At 36.5% G+C, this 17,516-nt stretch overlaps 1 protein-coding gene across 1 annotated transcript in view; it reads left to right on the forward strand.

The window, feature by feature from the left end:
• The window catches only part of CNTNAP2 (contactin associated protein 2), a 1,208,535-nt gene that overhangs the window by 596,871 nt on the left and 594,148 nt on the right, over nt 1-17,516 (forward strand). The gene's annotated exons all lie outside the window — the stretch shown is intronic.

Raw genomic sequence — 17,516 nt, forward strand, 5'->3', positions numbered from 1 at the left:
ACACTCTCTGCTCAACTTAAATACTAGGGGCTCTACGAAGGTCCCTTGGATTTTACTCCACAGTACAAATGATAAGTCACTGAAGAAGGACATCATCTCCTTTGACCTGTAATAGAACACAGAAGTTTTCATACTGTCCAAAATCTTCTGCCATTAAATTGAATTCATCTGCCTGGAGCTCCCTTATTCCTTTTCCAACTCTCATAGTTAACATCTTGTTCTGTATATTAGCTGCTCCTCAAGGCTGTCTTCAGTTCCTCCTGTCAACCATAAACTTATTAAAACTTGGGATATGAATATCTTTTTGTCATATTTATCCATATTAAATAAATCAGATTTCTCCCCATGGAATCTCTCTGGGAAGCTTTCCACCCTTCTGTCTTTCTGCTAGATCTCAAGTTATCTGAATTGCAGTTCATTTATATTTTAGGTCTTGGGTTAAGATAACATCCTTCAGGTAATAAAATGTCTCTGTCTGACAGATCTAAAGTGGTGCTCTTCCAGTGACAATTCCCAGGGGTGTTTCACGTGGGAATTGAGAAGTATTTTTGCCTCTGTTGTTAAATGAAGGTTTAAATAGAGAATGTGTATACACAGAGCAAAAGTGTGCTTCTGGTAGGACGATAACATTTCCCACTAGGTCTTTTTCCATATTACTGATACTGGGTTATACACTGAATGTTAGTAAGTGGAGGCAGATACCCGTGAGGCACTTGTCAGCATGATCAAGATGAAAGACACAAATTCTACACACAAAAAACAGCATGCTAACAGCATCAGAAGAGTCTGGACATTAGAGAATTATTTTCTTCCCAGATAGTCAGTTTTGTCTCTGTTTCTCTCTGTATGTTTATTTTTGGCCAATGTTTTTAATCAGTGAATGCAGCTACGTGAATAGGTATTTGTGGTTTTGAATTGCACGAAACTAAGAAACAGACATGCCTGTAGTAGCTGTTAGTCTTTCTTCTACATGCTTTTCTTGTAGTCTGGTTTTACATTGCAGTACAGTAGACTCAAACCAGTCAGCGCAAGAAATAGAGTTCTTGATTGCAGATTTTTTCTTCTAAGAAAACTGATGAGTTTAGGTCAGGTTTTTGTGAATTCTGCTTCATCAGTCACTGATTTTCACTGGAGAGTTGCCTACCAAGTACAAGCTATACATTCTAAAGCATAGATGGTACCGTTTTCGAATACTTCACTGGGAGTAATGTCACTGTTTGTTGGTTGAACTGGTACCTTTCAAGCATGGAGGAACCTAAGAATCAAGAAAGGAGGCTGTTCTTGACAGGCTTCCTAGATTTATACAGGAGGCTAAGTTCAGTTTACTTGTTTTAGCCTCATTTCCTCTGGGCCATAGAACAGATTTAGAAGGGACCTTTGTATGTCATTCTCTATTTTAGCACTGAAAGATGAAATAAGGCTTTTTACAACTACTATTTAAGCAGTCACTGTGTTGAACTGAATTTCATTCAGGAAAAAGATGTAATAGTCAACAGTTAAATGGTAATTTCAACTTACTACTGGAAAGCATGTAAATTACGTGAGTGGAGCTGGACAGAACTAGTTGGAAATTTACCCTTTTAATTCTTCTTTAGCTCAGCAAGTTTGACAGGAAGCAGAATCAATTTTAGTTGCTTTCCATGTTGCCTTTTCTTACTCCATCCACATCAGTTGTTGACAGACTGGTTCTAGTCAAGTCAGTGAAAATTTTGCTTTGGACTTTGATGGATGAAAGATAAGCCCCTTAGCACTGAATGCTGCAGAGGTTTGCAATATTTTGCAGTTACCCAAAGAACACAGGTTTTTACTTACATGGGTCCTCTGTCTGTGTATTTTTGATGAATACCAAATAGCATGAAGAGTCATCTCTCTAAAGATTGGTTCAGCAAGCCAAGGATGCTTAGTTAAAACTAACTACCTCTTGGATCACTAAGAATGTAATGTTGGAAAAGGCAAAATATACTTCTGTTTGTGTTTTAAAGTCTTTCAGGACTTACATGTGCTGATTGAGGTGAATGTGGGTTTTTTCCATTATTATTTTCCTTTTAGACTAGTAATGAAGAAATAAACAAAAGGACACAATAGAGACAGGAGCTGTAGTTACGTTTGTTGTGTTTATGCACATCCTGACAGCATATCCCCAGGACACCATTGAGTATTCATATAATATAAAGGGAGTTGAAGAGAATGTTTTCTAAGATCTGAAAGACTGCATATCAGAAGTATTATGGTCTTTCCCCAATTTACTAGTTTGCCATCTCTGTCTCCTCTTCTGTAAAGGTGGCTCTTTGACAAAGCCTGTTTCCAGGACTCACACATGTATGAACACTGTCATAGATAGTAACATGATGGTAATCTCACGATAATGTCAGCCAATTCTTTCAGCACTGGCATGAATACCATCCAGCACTAGTGGCTTAAACTTCCTAATTCTGTAAAAGCCCATTTTTCTGTTAATGACAGGATGAGATGGTTCCTGTAAACCTTTCTGTAGATGTGTGTTACTTGAAAAATGTGATTGGACTTCATGCTATGTTAGTTCTTTAGTTCACCTTGTAGCAGATCTAATTTTTACTGGAAACTAGTGAGAAAATGTGGGAAATCTATTTGAAGTCTGTTTGTTACTTCACTTCTTTTTCAGAGAGAAATAGTTGGCTAAGCACATCTTGTGATAACCCTGCATATGATTAATCAGCTATAATAACTTAAACATATACTTTTACTGCCTATTTAGTCTGGCAATTAATATTTTCTAAATGGCTATGAGTAAGAGGAGTAGTAGAGGGTAAAAAGAATGCACTCACATTTTATTTGATAGCATAAGTGATAGCCACTGTATGTATGTATATATACCATTGTGCATATAGCCATATATCAATCAGAGAGTTTACTCAGCTAATTTGCCAACTATGACATGTGGGAAGTTCACAGAATATCAGCATTTGGTAAAATAATAAAACCATTTGAATGGATTCAGGAGACCCAGGGCAGAGAGCAGGTGAGTCTACGCTCTCAGATCACTCCTTGTTTCATCTCAAGGTCTTGCTGTTCTGACTGTCCCCTCTGGAAACTGTATCACTCCTAGAATATCATCTTTCGATAGGATCAATAGTTCACCCACCATCAGCACTGAGATCCAGGAATAGTTTAGTGGTCACACTGCTCTGGAGCCTGTTACAACAGACAGTATGGACAAAACATCAGCTCTTATTCTGTCAGCCTGGACTGTCCTCCAACACTTTTCTGCAAGGGTCTGCCCTCTTACAGAGTCTCATGGTCCATCCCGCCCCTTCTGTACACACAACATATTGTGGATGTCATTGTTTTAAAAGTGCAAATAGCACAGGGTGTGAGGTAACCTTATTATTATTCATCACTTTATGAAGAGATATCTGGTTTTAAAATCATAAAATTACCAATGTGTCTCAGACACAAAGAAGGATACTTGGGCTCAGGAGGAGAGCCAGACTCTTGTGACAAGGTTGCTGTAGCCATGGTCATGTAACAATAATCATATGACAGGCCTGAAACAGGTTAGTGTTACACATGACTTACACAGTGTGGGTCAACAAGACGAAGCCCCAGAGAGTGGGTGCTGATCCAGAGACCACTCCAAATGCTGTATGATGTGGACACAAATGAATTGCTGTAGGGACCAGCTATGAGCATTGCAAATGTGAGCTGTGTTGAGTGAACTGGCCAGGGGAACATAGATCCTTCCTTGGTCCTGGTTACAAAGACATTAGAGACACAGCCTGTGTGGTTTCAGAAACAGAAACCACAGCAGAGAGGGTGCAGACTAGAAGGCGACTTACAGATGTAGAAGCGAAGGGTAAGTCCTCAGGTTTGGAAAAGTGGCCTGCTATGACTTTGTTTACTCAATGTTCATTGTTTCAGAAAGGAACTTTGGTGGGCGTAAAACCTTGCTGGGACAGGAAAACAATTGTTAAGGATTAAAAACAAAGGGTGGGAGGGGAATACTGGAGACCCAGTTTCCACTTAGAACATAGTACATTTATTTTCTATACACTTAAAAAACACATTTAGGGACGGACTGGCAGATCAAAGGTCGTGAACCTTCATTTGTACATTATTGGTGCTTACGTGTACTACGTAATAGCGTTTCAAAAAAAGGGCACAGAATCTTCAAGCAGTGGGCCACATAACACTGTGCAGAACCACTGTAGGATGAAGCTATCAACTATGTAAATTAGAACTATATTTTCACCTTTTCATCTTCTCTAAATGCAAGGGAAAAAAGGAGGGTTTTTTTACTTTTAAAGTGGACATTTGCAGTGTTTGCACTTGGGGTAAAATCAGGAATATTATTTCTAATGCAAATGTCCTTGAAACTCATTTGATGTTGTGAGGAATTTTGCAATTTTGACCTTTTAATCTTATTTATCACTAATCCTTGGGTAGGTGTCCCACAATACCTCTAGCCAATTACTTACAGAAAGATAATTAAAAGTCATTGTAACATCAAACACGATTTGGGCGGGGGGGGGGGAACACAACCTAATTACAGGCGTGGAACTTTAATTTATGTGCTGGGAACTGACACTCAATATCTTCTTTTTCATTGCTATTCAGGAACCTGGGCAAATAGATTATTATCTGTGACAGGTTTCTGGCAGTCCCTCTTGGTTTGACAGTGTTATTTTAGAGAGAAGAGAGAGTCACTTTTGTATATAATGAAAGGAAAAGTTGTCAAGCATCCATACATATTTTATGCTGCATAAAACTTAAGTGCTAGCGGAAAGATTCTGTTTTCAGTCATGCAATTGTAAATTCAGAGTGATTCTGCTGACCTCCAGGTTTGCATCAATGGTGCAGAATGGTGTATAGCCGAAAGGATGAATTCCATTTTTCACATGGGCAATGCAGCTCTTGTAAGTCAGCTTGGCCCTTACTTTTTTTTTGGTTAGTACAGTCATGCACAACTCTGATGTATATTTTGGCGTTTTGGCTTTTTCTACTGACATTGACAGAACTAAAAGCAATTTCTATCAAAGTGCTTCCTTGAAATGGCATCATGTACATCTGCATTGTCTAGGTTTCTTCAGCTTAGTTCACAGAATTGGTTACTCTTAGCTGAAAAAATACAGTCAGAGAAAAAACATTTTCTAGTTGTATGTTGCTAGCTCTGCCTTTACTTTGGTCTTGAAAAAGATGGTGAGTCCCTTCAGGCATTTTTGCACATTGCTTCTTTTCATTTCCAAATGCTGCTGAAGCAGCAGCACATGAGCACTGAGGTGAAACAGAGCAACCAAAGTCCTTTGGATTCTGTAGTCCGAATGGCAGACGATATTGTCTTTAAAAAGCTTGCTCATTAAGTTTATGTATTTGATAGGTTAAAAAAAAATCTCAATACTCTTGCTGTGAAGCAGCCACTATAAAATACATAGTTTATTCTAATACCAAGCAGGATTTTATGGAACAGAATTTGAAAAGAAATACTGAGAATTCTACACATCTCCTTTGTAGAGTATTTACTTACTAAGGAAAAACATATTTAGAGGCATGACATCCCCTATGTCTTTTCCAAGAAATATATGTATATACAACATTTGATGAATCCATTCTTTTAAAATACAAAGTTATTTTTGTATTCTTTTTGCAGAATTTAAATAGCGGAACATCAAAAATGAGAGTTTCATTCATTTAACCTTTTGTGTCTGTTTTAACATCTCTTTTTATGCACATTGGCACATGCATTATAACCAGCTGCCAAGTGGAATCAACTTCACCACAACACTAGCACACAGATTTCTAGCAGAACAAAAATAATATTCTTAACATTATGGTGTTTGTACGTAGACAATTATCTGTGAAAACAGTAACAGCAGAGCCCATGTCTCTAGGATCTCTAATTTGCAACACAAGGCTGATATTATTGACAGTACTGAATCTGTAGAAGAATAATGTGGTTCTGAGCCATGTGGAGAGTTAGGGTGGTGTCTATAGTGTTGGCAACAAGTGATATGTTTGATCAAGTTTGCTGTGAGATAAAAGCTTTACTGTATCCTGTACAAGAATATCTGGCCCCAGGGGAATGATCTTCATGTACTGAAGTATCCTCCAAAGGCACAGAACTAGGCACAGCACAGATCTTCCTTCTTTACCTTCACTGGTGCCTGTGAAACAAATATATATGTATATATATAGAAAAGAAAAATATATATTTGGGATGCCCCAAATCACAACCATTCCTAACATTTTCTGCCTTTTTTTGTCACAGGTAGAGATCAGCATGTTATAAAAGAAGACCAGAAATAATTTTCATCAAATGTTTTTAGAGATCAGTCAAATTTACATTGACTGTGTTTTTAAAACAGCCGGTTAGTAATTATTTCAAGTCTTTGGGATGAAATCCTGACTCAAACAAAAATCATGGGGCTTTGCTTGGCTTCAGTGGAGATATTGTTTCATTCAGAGCTTCAGCAGTGCTTCCACCAATAGTTTGAATAATATTCTTTTCCTAGAGAGAAATGTAGGCTGCGTGTTTCAGGAATTACTTATACCCAGTCGTACATCAAAGTGTTGTTATTCCCTTACTGTAGGTTTTGCAATTAGAAATTAGTTGCAATTACAGACAGAAACATCATCGTTGTTGTTTTAGTTGAAGATGCCTGAGGTACTGAAAGACATTCTTAAAAATACATATTTAAGACATGCTCACTTTTCTTCATTACAACTATAAAGCTGTAGGCATAAAACATTATGACCCAACAAATATTCATTAATTCTGTTACTTATAATGGAGAAAGAGCAAAGTGTTGAACTTTCCCTTTATCTGGTACAATTCAGAGGGAATTTTCAGATCATGCTGTGGCCTAACCTGTCAGGATTCATTGGTAGCAAGTGAGCAAGTCCGAACTCTTGGAATCCAAAAGCATATTCTTCTCCTTCCTCACAAAACCCAACAATAATATTACACACTATATGTGTAATATTCTACAACATATCCCACTAAATTTACAGGTAACTTTTTTGCAAGACAGCTCAGGATGCTTAGGGCCACATGTAAGAACATTACTTAAAAAAACTTCCAAAAATTCTAAAAGCTAGAGAATGCTGTTTTATTGGCAGACCACTTAAAAAAGACCCAAGAAATTACTAAAACATTTTGTTTTCCTTTGTAAGGTTGACATTCAATTTTCTGTTGAACAAACTCAGAGCACTCCTTTCTTCTTCTTTCTGGCTTTGAGCATCTGCTTTTCAGATTTTGCTTGTAGGAAAATGATGTTGTGAATGTGAGGTTTGGTTCATCTTTCTTTTATTTCTCATCTTTCCTGAGGCAAGCCATTGGCTCTGGGAACCTTTGTTTTTTGCTGCTTAAGTGTGGAATTTTACAGTTCCATTTTTTACTACAAGTAATTATTATAATGATATTATATTACTACTATTAACTAATATTGCTACTAATAATAAATTATTATGTTACTAGAAGCATTATCGTCCAACCTGCCCATATACCAGTCAGTTGGATTTGCATTTTGAGTGTTCTCATGTCAGAAATCTCTGATCAGTGTTACTGATTATCAGTCTCCATAAGCTTATTTCATAATTAGGACAAGGTTCTACACTTCTCAATAACGATAAAAAACCCATGCAGAAGCAGTATCTGAAGCACATCCTACAAGAAAGATCTACTTATGTCATTCTACTCAGACACTGCATTAGATGCTCTGCAGCTGGATAGAATATCTTTAGGTTTTTTCTTTTGTAGAAAGAGTAAGTGTCCTTTTTGTTTTCTGAAGGCTTATTTGGGTGTTTTCAGCCTCAGGTCTCCCCGGACATTCCCATAACAGAACAGTGAATCAGAGCCATTGTAGCTAGTATTTTTCTCAGTAAGTAGTGAGCTATTAAATAGTCATATGGTAGGGGAATGCAGCAGGTCTGCAGAAAACTGGTTTTTTTTCCAAGCAGGATTTGTTTCCAGGATTTTCAGGGCTTATTTTGTGCTACTGAAGTTCCATGATTCTGTGTAAGAGTGAATAGAAAAGGGTTGTACCAAGGCAACAGCTGTTAGATGTAAAATATAAGTGCACAGAGGCAGATTGAGATTGGGAGAAGAATTAAATATAAGTCAATGCTGAATAATGGTTTTGGTAAATAAACTTTTTTAGATATAAAAAAATAAATAACCAATATTGTATTTGTTATATATCATATCGGTAGCTCTGCTGGCAGTTAGAAAATAATGTGTTAGTTTATTACTTCCCGATTTTACTGATTCTTTTCTTCCTTGCTTTATGGAGGCTTTTATTCTGTTCTGGTTTGTTAATGCATCTGTACTCACTTATTTCTCAGTTGCTTCAAGTTCCTTATAAGTTTTCTCACGTATGCTGTTAAATTCCAGTTGACAAATATTCAGAAAAAATAAGCTTTGTTTATGTACAGGCATTTGCCCTGTACAAACAACTGAAGCAAATAGTTTAGCTATTTTTACCTTTTAAAGTATGTGTTATTTTTATAGAAATAGTGTGAGGCCCAATATGGTGTGCCTTGGATTATGTCCTCAGAACAATTTCGGCACCGACATTGAATATAAAAGTACTAGTGGAAAAAGGAGTTACACAGTGCTGAATAAAGACTGAATAGTAGTGGATTTGTTAGTGGTTTGTTGTTTGTTTGGGGTTTTTTTCTATTCAAACAATAGTTATATTAAACATGTAGCTCTGTAGTTTGTTTCTTAAATAAATGCAGCTTCCTCAGAACTTTTCTGAAATGGCCATAAGGATATATCCTCATCAACTTCTAATGGAAGAAAATTCCAACAAGCTTGAAAGAATTCTGTAATGTTTTGGAAATCTGTTTTAAATGATAAACAGAAAAACATAAAATGCAATTGGGTACTAATGTTACTTTTATGTTAATAGCACCCTGATTAGATCTTTCTTGTATCATATTTTAGATGCACAAGAGGAAGTTTTCCTTTCATTTTAATTATCTATGGAAGTACATTTATCTGTTCAGCTATGTCACCCAAATCTTGCTAAGAAGTCTCTCTTAATGCTATTAATGTGGATTTCATTATAGATTTAAAAAAAAAAAAAGGATATGCATTGTCGTATAAAGTGATGATGAGCAAACTGTAGTAGGTGTAAAATTAAAGAACTCTTGTATTATTCATAATTTAAAGGAAATTGTGTTCTTAATTAGTGTTCCAAATTTTCTGGGTATCATTGACATCCTTACAGCAGAGCTAAAGAGCGTCAAATCATCACATTCTGAAATTCAGTTTGGATCTAAACTTTTGCTCAAATCTGGTTTTGTCTTTTGTAAGTTTTATGAGGCATGTGGATATTCTCAATCTTAAGAAAACATGAAATCTTATTAGCTTAAAGTTCTGATTATGCTGACACCCTGAACTAGCAAAGGGATATGAAACATTGCAGCAGATCAATTTTTTGCCCATTCTGTTTAATGATTTACACATCTAGGCATACAGAAGCCTGAAGCAGCAACTTGGTCTAGTCTCCAGTCAAAGCCAGTATAATCTCACAGGAAACTTGATACTTCGGGATGCTGAGCATCTTGGTAGCTGCCATGTATCCTCAGTTCACTGGAAACAGTAGAAATTGAGGGTCTTCTCTGCATTGCAGAGAAGGGCCCAGAAAGAATGTGGTGCTGACACTTCCAGTCCTCAAGTCAAAATCTCAGGACAAATTAAATCCAGTGAGAATTTGAATCTGACTGCTTCTGAGAAAGGCACTGCGATGCAATTTTTTTTTAACCCAGCTACTGAAGGTTACTCTGCAGATTAACTAAGCACAGCAGCAAGAGGTCCAAGCACGTACAAGGTCCTTTCCTCTGAGCATTCATCGCAGCTCACACCATGTCAATGATGCCTGTCTGGTGCTTGTCAGTACTGTCAGGACTCACTGCCTGCCTCTAGAAATTCTATTTTCAGTTTATTCCATATTCATTTAATGTAAAAGGTGGGGGGAGGGGGGGGATGATGTTGGGGGGAGGACACGATGCAGGGATCAGAAAGCCCGTCTTCAGAATCTCACCAGTTATTGTTTGATCCTTTGGGACTTAGCCTGACAACTTAAAAACTTTATTTCACAGGGTTTTAAATTTTTCCATTGCAAAGAGCTGATTGAAGGTATAAAAATTGACTAAGATCTACAGTTCCATTCTCTTTACAATCTGATTATTTTTATTATGGAAGTTAATTTGGTACTGGAAGTGCTGCTACCTCAAGAAGGAATATAGCATGTGTATTTTTCAACATATAAATTAGCAATATTCGGTAGAATAAGATGTATATGCTCTGACCAGGTGAGTCCTATGAATGTTCCTGTGATCAAGCAGCAAAAATAAAAGCTTTGATTCATGTCAGATTAAATATGAGTTCAAAATACTGTGTCTTTCCACTTAGCGTGCTACAGAATCATTGAGCTAATTAAAAATTTTGTTGCGCCAGTTTTTCTTCTCCAAATAGGGCATTTTAAAAGGTTGTAACTGCACAGGGTGGATGTTGGGTAGAGGAAATCTAGCAGGGTTCTACCACCTGTAGTCTTGAGAGAGTGGCTGGCTGGTTGAGGCAATGCCGGTTGTCATTCGTTCTCATGTGTCAGGACTCCCTGCCGCCCCACTCTGAAAGGGAAGGGGAGTGATATTTTAGGAGTTGCAGGAAAAGATGTCACTGGCACTAACTGTCAGACTTGCAAGGGCTGTTGAGGACATTATACAAGGGAAAAACTTCTTAAAATAAATCTCTTTGTTTCTACAGATACAAGCTCTCTTCTGTTAAAGTTTTCACTCATTTCCAATCTGTTTAAGCACTCTAAGAGCGTATCCATGCACATACACAGACACAGTTCTTGCTTTCTGTATCCCACCTTCTTTAAAATCAACGGTCTCATCAATGTCAAAGCAAGCAGAATCCTAGAGAATAAACATTAAGATTTTTCCTTGATACCGTTAACACAAGGTGTGAAAGAGTTGTAGCTCTGTGGAAGGTGTAGAGGAATATTATCAGTCTTTACCTCTTTTCCTTCCTCCTCTTGTTTGAGGTGAAGAAAAAACATTAAAAACCAGAGATCTGGCTGTTTTACTCCTTATTGGTCAGTGAACTGGTGACTTCAAATTCTGTTGCACTACTAAAATTACTGTGGGAATACAATACACCATACTACTTGGAAATGGGACATGGTTCTGGGAAAGTGCTTAGCTCATCCTCCTGTATTTTGGCATTCGTAAAATGTTTTGTGCTGTTGAAGGACATTAAAAAGATGTGCTGAGTGTATTGGTTTTGTTATTTTTTTTTAAATTAGGAATGACCTTAATCAAATTTTAATGTTGCAAAATCAAACATTAAGAAGTTGTTTTCTCCTGGAAAATATGCTGAGTTACATTTCTTGTCCTGTGCAACCCTAATCAGTCTTAAAATTATTTTCAGAATAGTAACTATGATGGAAAAATCCACATACAATATGCATAATGTGGCCAAATTTCATGTTTTTACTATATATATCTCCCTACACAGCCAGAATATCTTTAAGATTTTACTAAATCTTGTCCCTACAGAATCAAATAATTAGTATAAAGAAATAAATGAAACAGAGGTTCATCATTATGATTTGTGATTATGAGAAACATATTGCACTTTGAAAAATAATCTTAAGAGAATTCTTAATTTGTTTTTTATAAACTGATTATCATTAAATTGGATTGTGTTATAATTAACCAATTTATCAAAAAGCACTAACATAATCAAACGTGTCTTATTTTGACATGCAAACTCTTGCTATGTACAAGCACACAGACAGATGGGAAATACATCAATTGAAAACCTGTCCCATGAATGTGAATATTTAAGAAAGCTTTCATATTTTAATGGGCTTTAACAGAGTATTTACTGTTTAGTATCTTTTTCTGCATTTGTACTTCATCCATCACCTGAAGCCTGACACAGTGTCGCTCTTCTGAGTCATTTTGGCAACAAATCAAGAAAACCCAAGTCATTACTCAAGCAAAGCATATGTAGAAGGTGGGGGAAAATGAAAGGAGCCAAATAAAGTCTAATAAATTGTGTTTGAAATTTCAGCTCTCTCTTACTTAGGTTGTGAAGGTACCAGAGTTTATCCACTTTAAGAGAATATATTATCTGATCATAAAAGTCCATGCCTGTAATTAGGTGTCCTATAAAACAAAATTAACAGGAGTAGTACAAAAAGACAGGTTTTAAAAAATCATGAGCCTAGTCCTTGCACATTGTGAAATGGCCTTTGAAGTTCAAACAGTGGTTTTAAGTCTCATTTTCTTTTACTTTCAGTTTCTGAGAACTCAACAATATTTCATGACGATTTTTCATTGCATTTTGTTTTAGTGGTAGCTGAGATCTCTTGTAATCACTTTTCTGCAGGAACTGTCTCCTTCACTAAAGCCTAAGACACGTTAAGATGTGATAAAATCACAGGAAGCTAGTGGCACAAATATTGCTGTCTGTTGTGAGGGCTGGGAGGAATAAGCACTACCTGTCTCTACTACTAAGTTCCCAGAGAAATCTACTTTTTCTACTGCTGGTTCTTATTCTTCAAAAGGCACAGTAAGTGAGAAGGAACTTATTTCTCAGAAAACACAAAGAGAAGGTTCATTCAGGCGACTAGCTGCGGGCATCAGAGGCCAGATGATGTACACAGCCATTTTCAGCATTCTGCAAGAGCTATATGTTACAGACCTGTGGTATCAGGTGGGAGTTGCCCTTTGGAAGGTAAAGCTGAAAGGAAGCTTATTTTCTTCAGCAGCAGGGAGCAGGATTTAAAAAAAAAAAAAAAAGGGTGTTTGTGGAGGGCGGTGGAGGAAGGTAGAATAAGGAGAATGAGAAGATCTTTTTATTAGGCAACACTGAAGCTGAGTGTTCTTACAAATAGGCTGAGGTGAAATGTATTATTTCAATTCAATTACTACCTGGTAGTGGCAGCTATCCTTACCCAAAGCATCTTCAGATTAGTCATTACTACTTGTATGTTGTTAGCAGTGTAGTTATGGGTATGCTAGAATAAGTATAGGAATACTAGCTTAAGTACAGGCAAATTGCCTAACTGCGTTACTTACCAAGCTTGAGGGATAATTTTTGTAGCCCACACTGAGCTCCGTGATACGTTACATTGATAACTAGTACCCTAGCAGGTTCACATAATTTATGTATGAATGCATGATATACATATGTATCTTTGTCTGAAGTACAGACATGCCTCCAGTGACTAAAGTAAGGATGTACTTGACCAAAACTGCTAGGTGCTCCTATGTGTTTGCCTCAGATGTATGTAGCAAATTGTCTGTAATTTTTATGAAGCTGTGAGGAAGGAAGTAGCTTACTGTTCTCAGCCACAGATGTCCAAAGATGAAGGATCTCAGATTAAAAAGAAAAGAAAAATAAGTTTTATCCAACAATGAGAAGCCTGTTCTTTTAAAGATATGCATGAAGTTGTAGATAACACTCCATAAACATATGGTCTTGCTGTACCTTGGTCTTCATCACAGCTTTCCGTGTCATATTTCCTGCAGATTCAGATGCTATAATGGCTGAAGCATCATTGGTTCAGTCTATGCTCTGTGGTAGTCACATCTTCTCTAATTTTTGTTGTAGTCTGTCTTCAGTATGGGTACTCAGACTGGGGACACAGCATTCAGCTTTGTTATGACCTGTACATTGTGCAGGGATATTAATACATCACTCAGGGTGGGTAAATTTGAAAAATTCTCAATTTCCAAACCATAAGAAACTTAGATAACCTTCTTTAACATTTTATGCTTAATGGTGTAATTTTGATGACTCTTGATTGCCTGCTCCCCAAAATATCTCTCTCTACATCATTCTTTATATCTAATTCATTATTTACTCAGATTTGGCTTTGTATCCATTTGTGGATCCCACCCTATTCTAACATTCAGTTCTCCATATGTTCTTCCATCGTCCGTATTATTTTTCTTTTAATCTTCTTAATTTTACATATACCAGGGAGAGTAACAACAATCAAAACAGTATTATGGGAACTAACAGAGAAGAAGGTCTGAAAAGTATGAATGCACATACTAATTTAACTTAAACAACATGGATTGTTTCACAAGCATAATTAAATTTGGACAAGAATATGAATGTTTTCTGAAAACACTTCAGTAGTGCAGTTATCAGGGAGGTGTATAATAGGTTTTTAAGCGAAAGGATAATTAATGGCACAATAATGAGTGGATATAAACTGGCTATGGATCACTTCAGACTATAATTCAGAAGAATAGAATAGAACAAGTAGAACAATAATGTTCTGGTGGGTCCAGATTGTAACAGCAAAAAGGAGGTCCCATCTAGCCCTGTAAAGTTAAAAATATTCATCCCTACAGAACTTCACAGCTGCAATATAAAGAAAATTATGCTGGTTCTTATGCTCTCCTGGCAAACTCATCCTGCAGCACAGCTATTTGTGTTTATTTTTACAATTCAGAGTTAAAACTCAGAGTTAAATTCTGTCAAGTTTGTCCACTTGCTCAAAGTACATTAGTGTCTTGGTTTTTATTTACTGATGATTTGCACTTGTGGAAAAAAAGAAAAAACAAACCCCAAACCAAACAAAGCCTACTACAATTATTTAAGCACATCTCCCCAGCGATAATACTATTGCCAGCTCAGTAAGCAATATGCTGCTATGTACTACTTACAGTCCTTTTCCCTAGCCTCAATTTTCTTGCCAAGCTGGTCTCCCTATCTTTTGGGCCAGATTTTCCAACCCTTGCATAAATTCTTTTATCTCTTCTACCCAGTGCAGTTAGCAAGCTCCTAAAATATGAACATCCATTGATCTTTTGTCACATACTGTATGTTTTTTGCCTCTCTGGGCATATGGGTCATTAAAATCCATATTTTTATCTACCTCAGGTATTTAGGTTTTTTACTATTACTAGTTTCATTTTCTGCCCAGCAAAGGTAGCTCTTCTGTGTATGGAATCTTCAGTCTGTTCTTGCTTCTTTGCTCTTGCTTTTGATTTCTTTTTGATTTCTAAAAAGGATATTGAAAAGACTAAAATTGAGATTTTTCAAGTTTATGTTCATTTTGTTGAGTTTTTAACAGTGAACATCTTGAGTTAAAAGTATAGCAGGATTTCTTTTTAATAACTCAGCACTATAAATTGATCTGGTTTTTAGGTAAGAAATAAAAGAGAGGGTTTTTTCCCTAGATATGTTGTATTAGCTGGTGTGTTTATTGTCTGGAATGTTGTGATGAGTGGAGATGGGACTGAATCCCCTTAGATACTATAGGTAGCATAAGAACAGTTATGTAGTTTAGTCTCTGTTGGCTTGCAAATACCAGTAATGGACATACAAAGTTTCCGTAGATAATGGTCTCTGTTTAATATTGTTAACATCACATAATTTTTAAAGTCACATCATCATAACGAGGTAAGAGGCAGCTTTTCCTTTGCGAGCTGCAGGTCTGTTCCACAGAACATTGTACTGTGTAGCCAACTGCTAGATAGTGAGTTATACCTCTTCTGAATTTTCTAGTACTTACAGTGTATTAGGCAAATTAAGCATTTTTTAAATCCATGTCAAACTGTCTTTGTGTATCTCACAACATGGCTTCCCTTCAGAAATACATTGTAATTACCTTTGAATTTGGTCCTCAACATTTCTGAAAAATATTCCTGCCCGCATAGTAGGCTGATTCATTCATTAGATTAGACTTCACTTAGCATGCGCAATATGGCATGTACTCTCATATGCCCTGTCTGAAAAGAACAGGTGTGAACAAGCATGGGCTTGCACAAACTCCTAAGAGCTCTAGGAAAATCAAATGGAAATGTTTCCATTACCTCAGACTTTGTCCACTTCTGTTTAATTACCAAATACACGTTAGGGATAACTATCTCACTCAACGTTGCCGTAATGGTAAGCATCTCAAAGATAAATGTACTAGATCTTAACAGCTCATTAAAAACAAATCTGTTAATCTATTTTTAAATGTGTCTTACAATATAAATTATTTATATATTGTAAAAGAATGTTTAAGCAAAAGGAAATGTAATCCAGTGCTGGGTGAAATCAGGACTTTACATTTTTTGGCTAAACACTTGCTACTCTTATAATTAATTAAAGTACAATTTTTAGATGGCTTTTTATGCATGAGTGAAACTTTCTGTTTTCAAAAACATATATCATTCTTCCAGCATCTTAATGCATAGAAGATGTTACATTGTCCATGTAATATTTAAATCTTGTTCTCTGCTGAAGTCTAATTACAGATGTGTCTTTTATAAAGCAAAATTAGAAACCTTCAGCCAAATAGCCAACAATTTCATCACAGTTTTGGGAAAGTCAGATACTACTTTTCACTTGATAAAATGAATAGTGGCCTTGGCTAAACTGTATAATTTATGTTCAATATGTTAATAAAGATTATTTATTAAAATGAAACAATGACTATATTTATATATAAATTTCCACTCAAAAAATCAAACACCTTTGTATGTTTTGTTAGAAAATTATTAGTTCTGAATGAACTTTGGATGGAACTGTACTGTAGATTTGAGGACGTTCTGTCTCTGGGTACTGCTGCTGGGTAGAAACATCTATGCATCAGCTAAATAAATGTACATATTCAATTAGCTACCCCGTTACATCTTTAAGTAGCTCAGTCTTAGAAAGTAGATTTCAAGAAGAGAAGCCCAGCCTAGCTGGTGGCAGAGACGAGATCAGAGATTGCTTGGATGATCTGCTGTTCTCTCCTTCAGGAGACTCATGAGCAATAGGAACTTTAAGGTTATTACCAAGAACTTGCTGTGATAACGCCAGAAAGGGGCTGCTTGACAGAGCAGGAACATTCTTCCCTTTACTTGTTTATATGTGTTTATTTCAATTAGACTGTCTGGTTCATTTAGAAAAAACAAACAAACAAGAGACAATGCAAAACTGCAAGGTGAATCCATTCTTCAAGCTCTAAGCCTGACACTGTGTCCAATTCTCCAATTTTATCACTTCATGAAAGTTATTATGTCTGCGTATGGGTTTTGTTGTCCTTATGTCCTTTAATCACCACAGCTGTTCCACTGTTGCAAATGCTGAAGGGAAGCAAGCTTCTTAATAATCACTGGTGCTTATACTTGCATGTTTGTCAGTCAGGTACGATCTGTACTCATATATTTTTCCATGTTGTGTTCCTATCCTTCAGTGCCGTACTACTCCATGGAAGCAGATGTGTTGCAATGTCCCTGCCAGAGTAGGAAAAAATTGCAGTGTGTTGTGCTCATTGTGCAAGAATGTCATGCACGTACAGATGTTTTCTTGTATGCTGCATTCCTCCTGTGTTTTGTTGATAACTTTTTCAGTAGAAAAAAGGTTGTCTCTTGCAACCTGTGCTACAGCAGTAAGGATCCTCTTCCAGAGTTTTTATGATTAAAAACATTTTGGTAGGACTGTCTTTGCTTTTTGTCTGTCCTTTTGTTTTTCTTGATGCTAAAAGATGAAACTCTGTTCTTGGTTTATATCTGCTTTTTAGAAAGAT

The sequence above is a fragment of the Strix uralensis genome, chromosome 1 (genome assembly GCF_047716275.1).
Source record: "Strix uralensis isolate ZFMK-TIS-50842 chromosome 1, bStrUra1, whole genome shotgun sequence".
Classification (NCBI taxonomy): Eukaryota; Metazoa; Chordata; class Aves; order Strigiformes; family Strigidae; genus Strix; species Strix uralensis.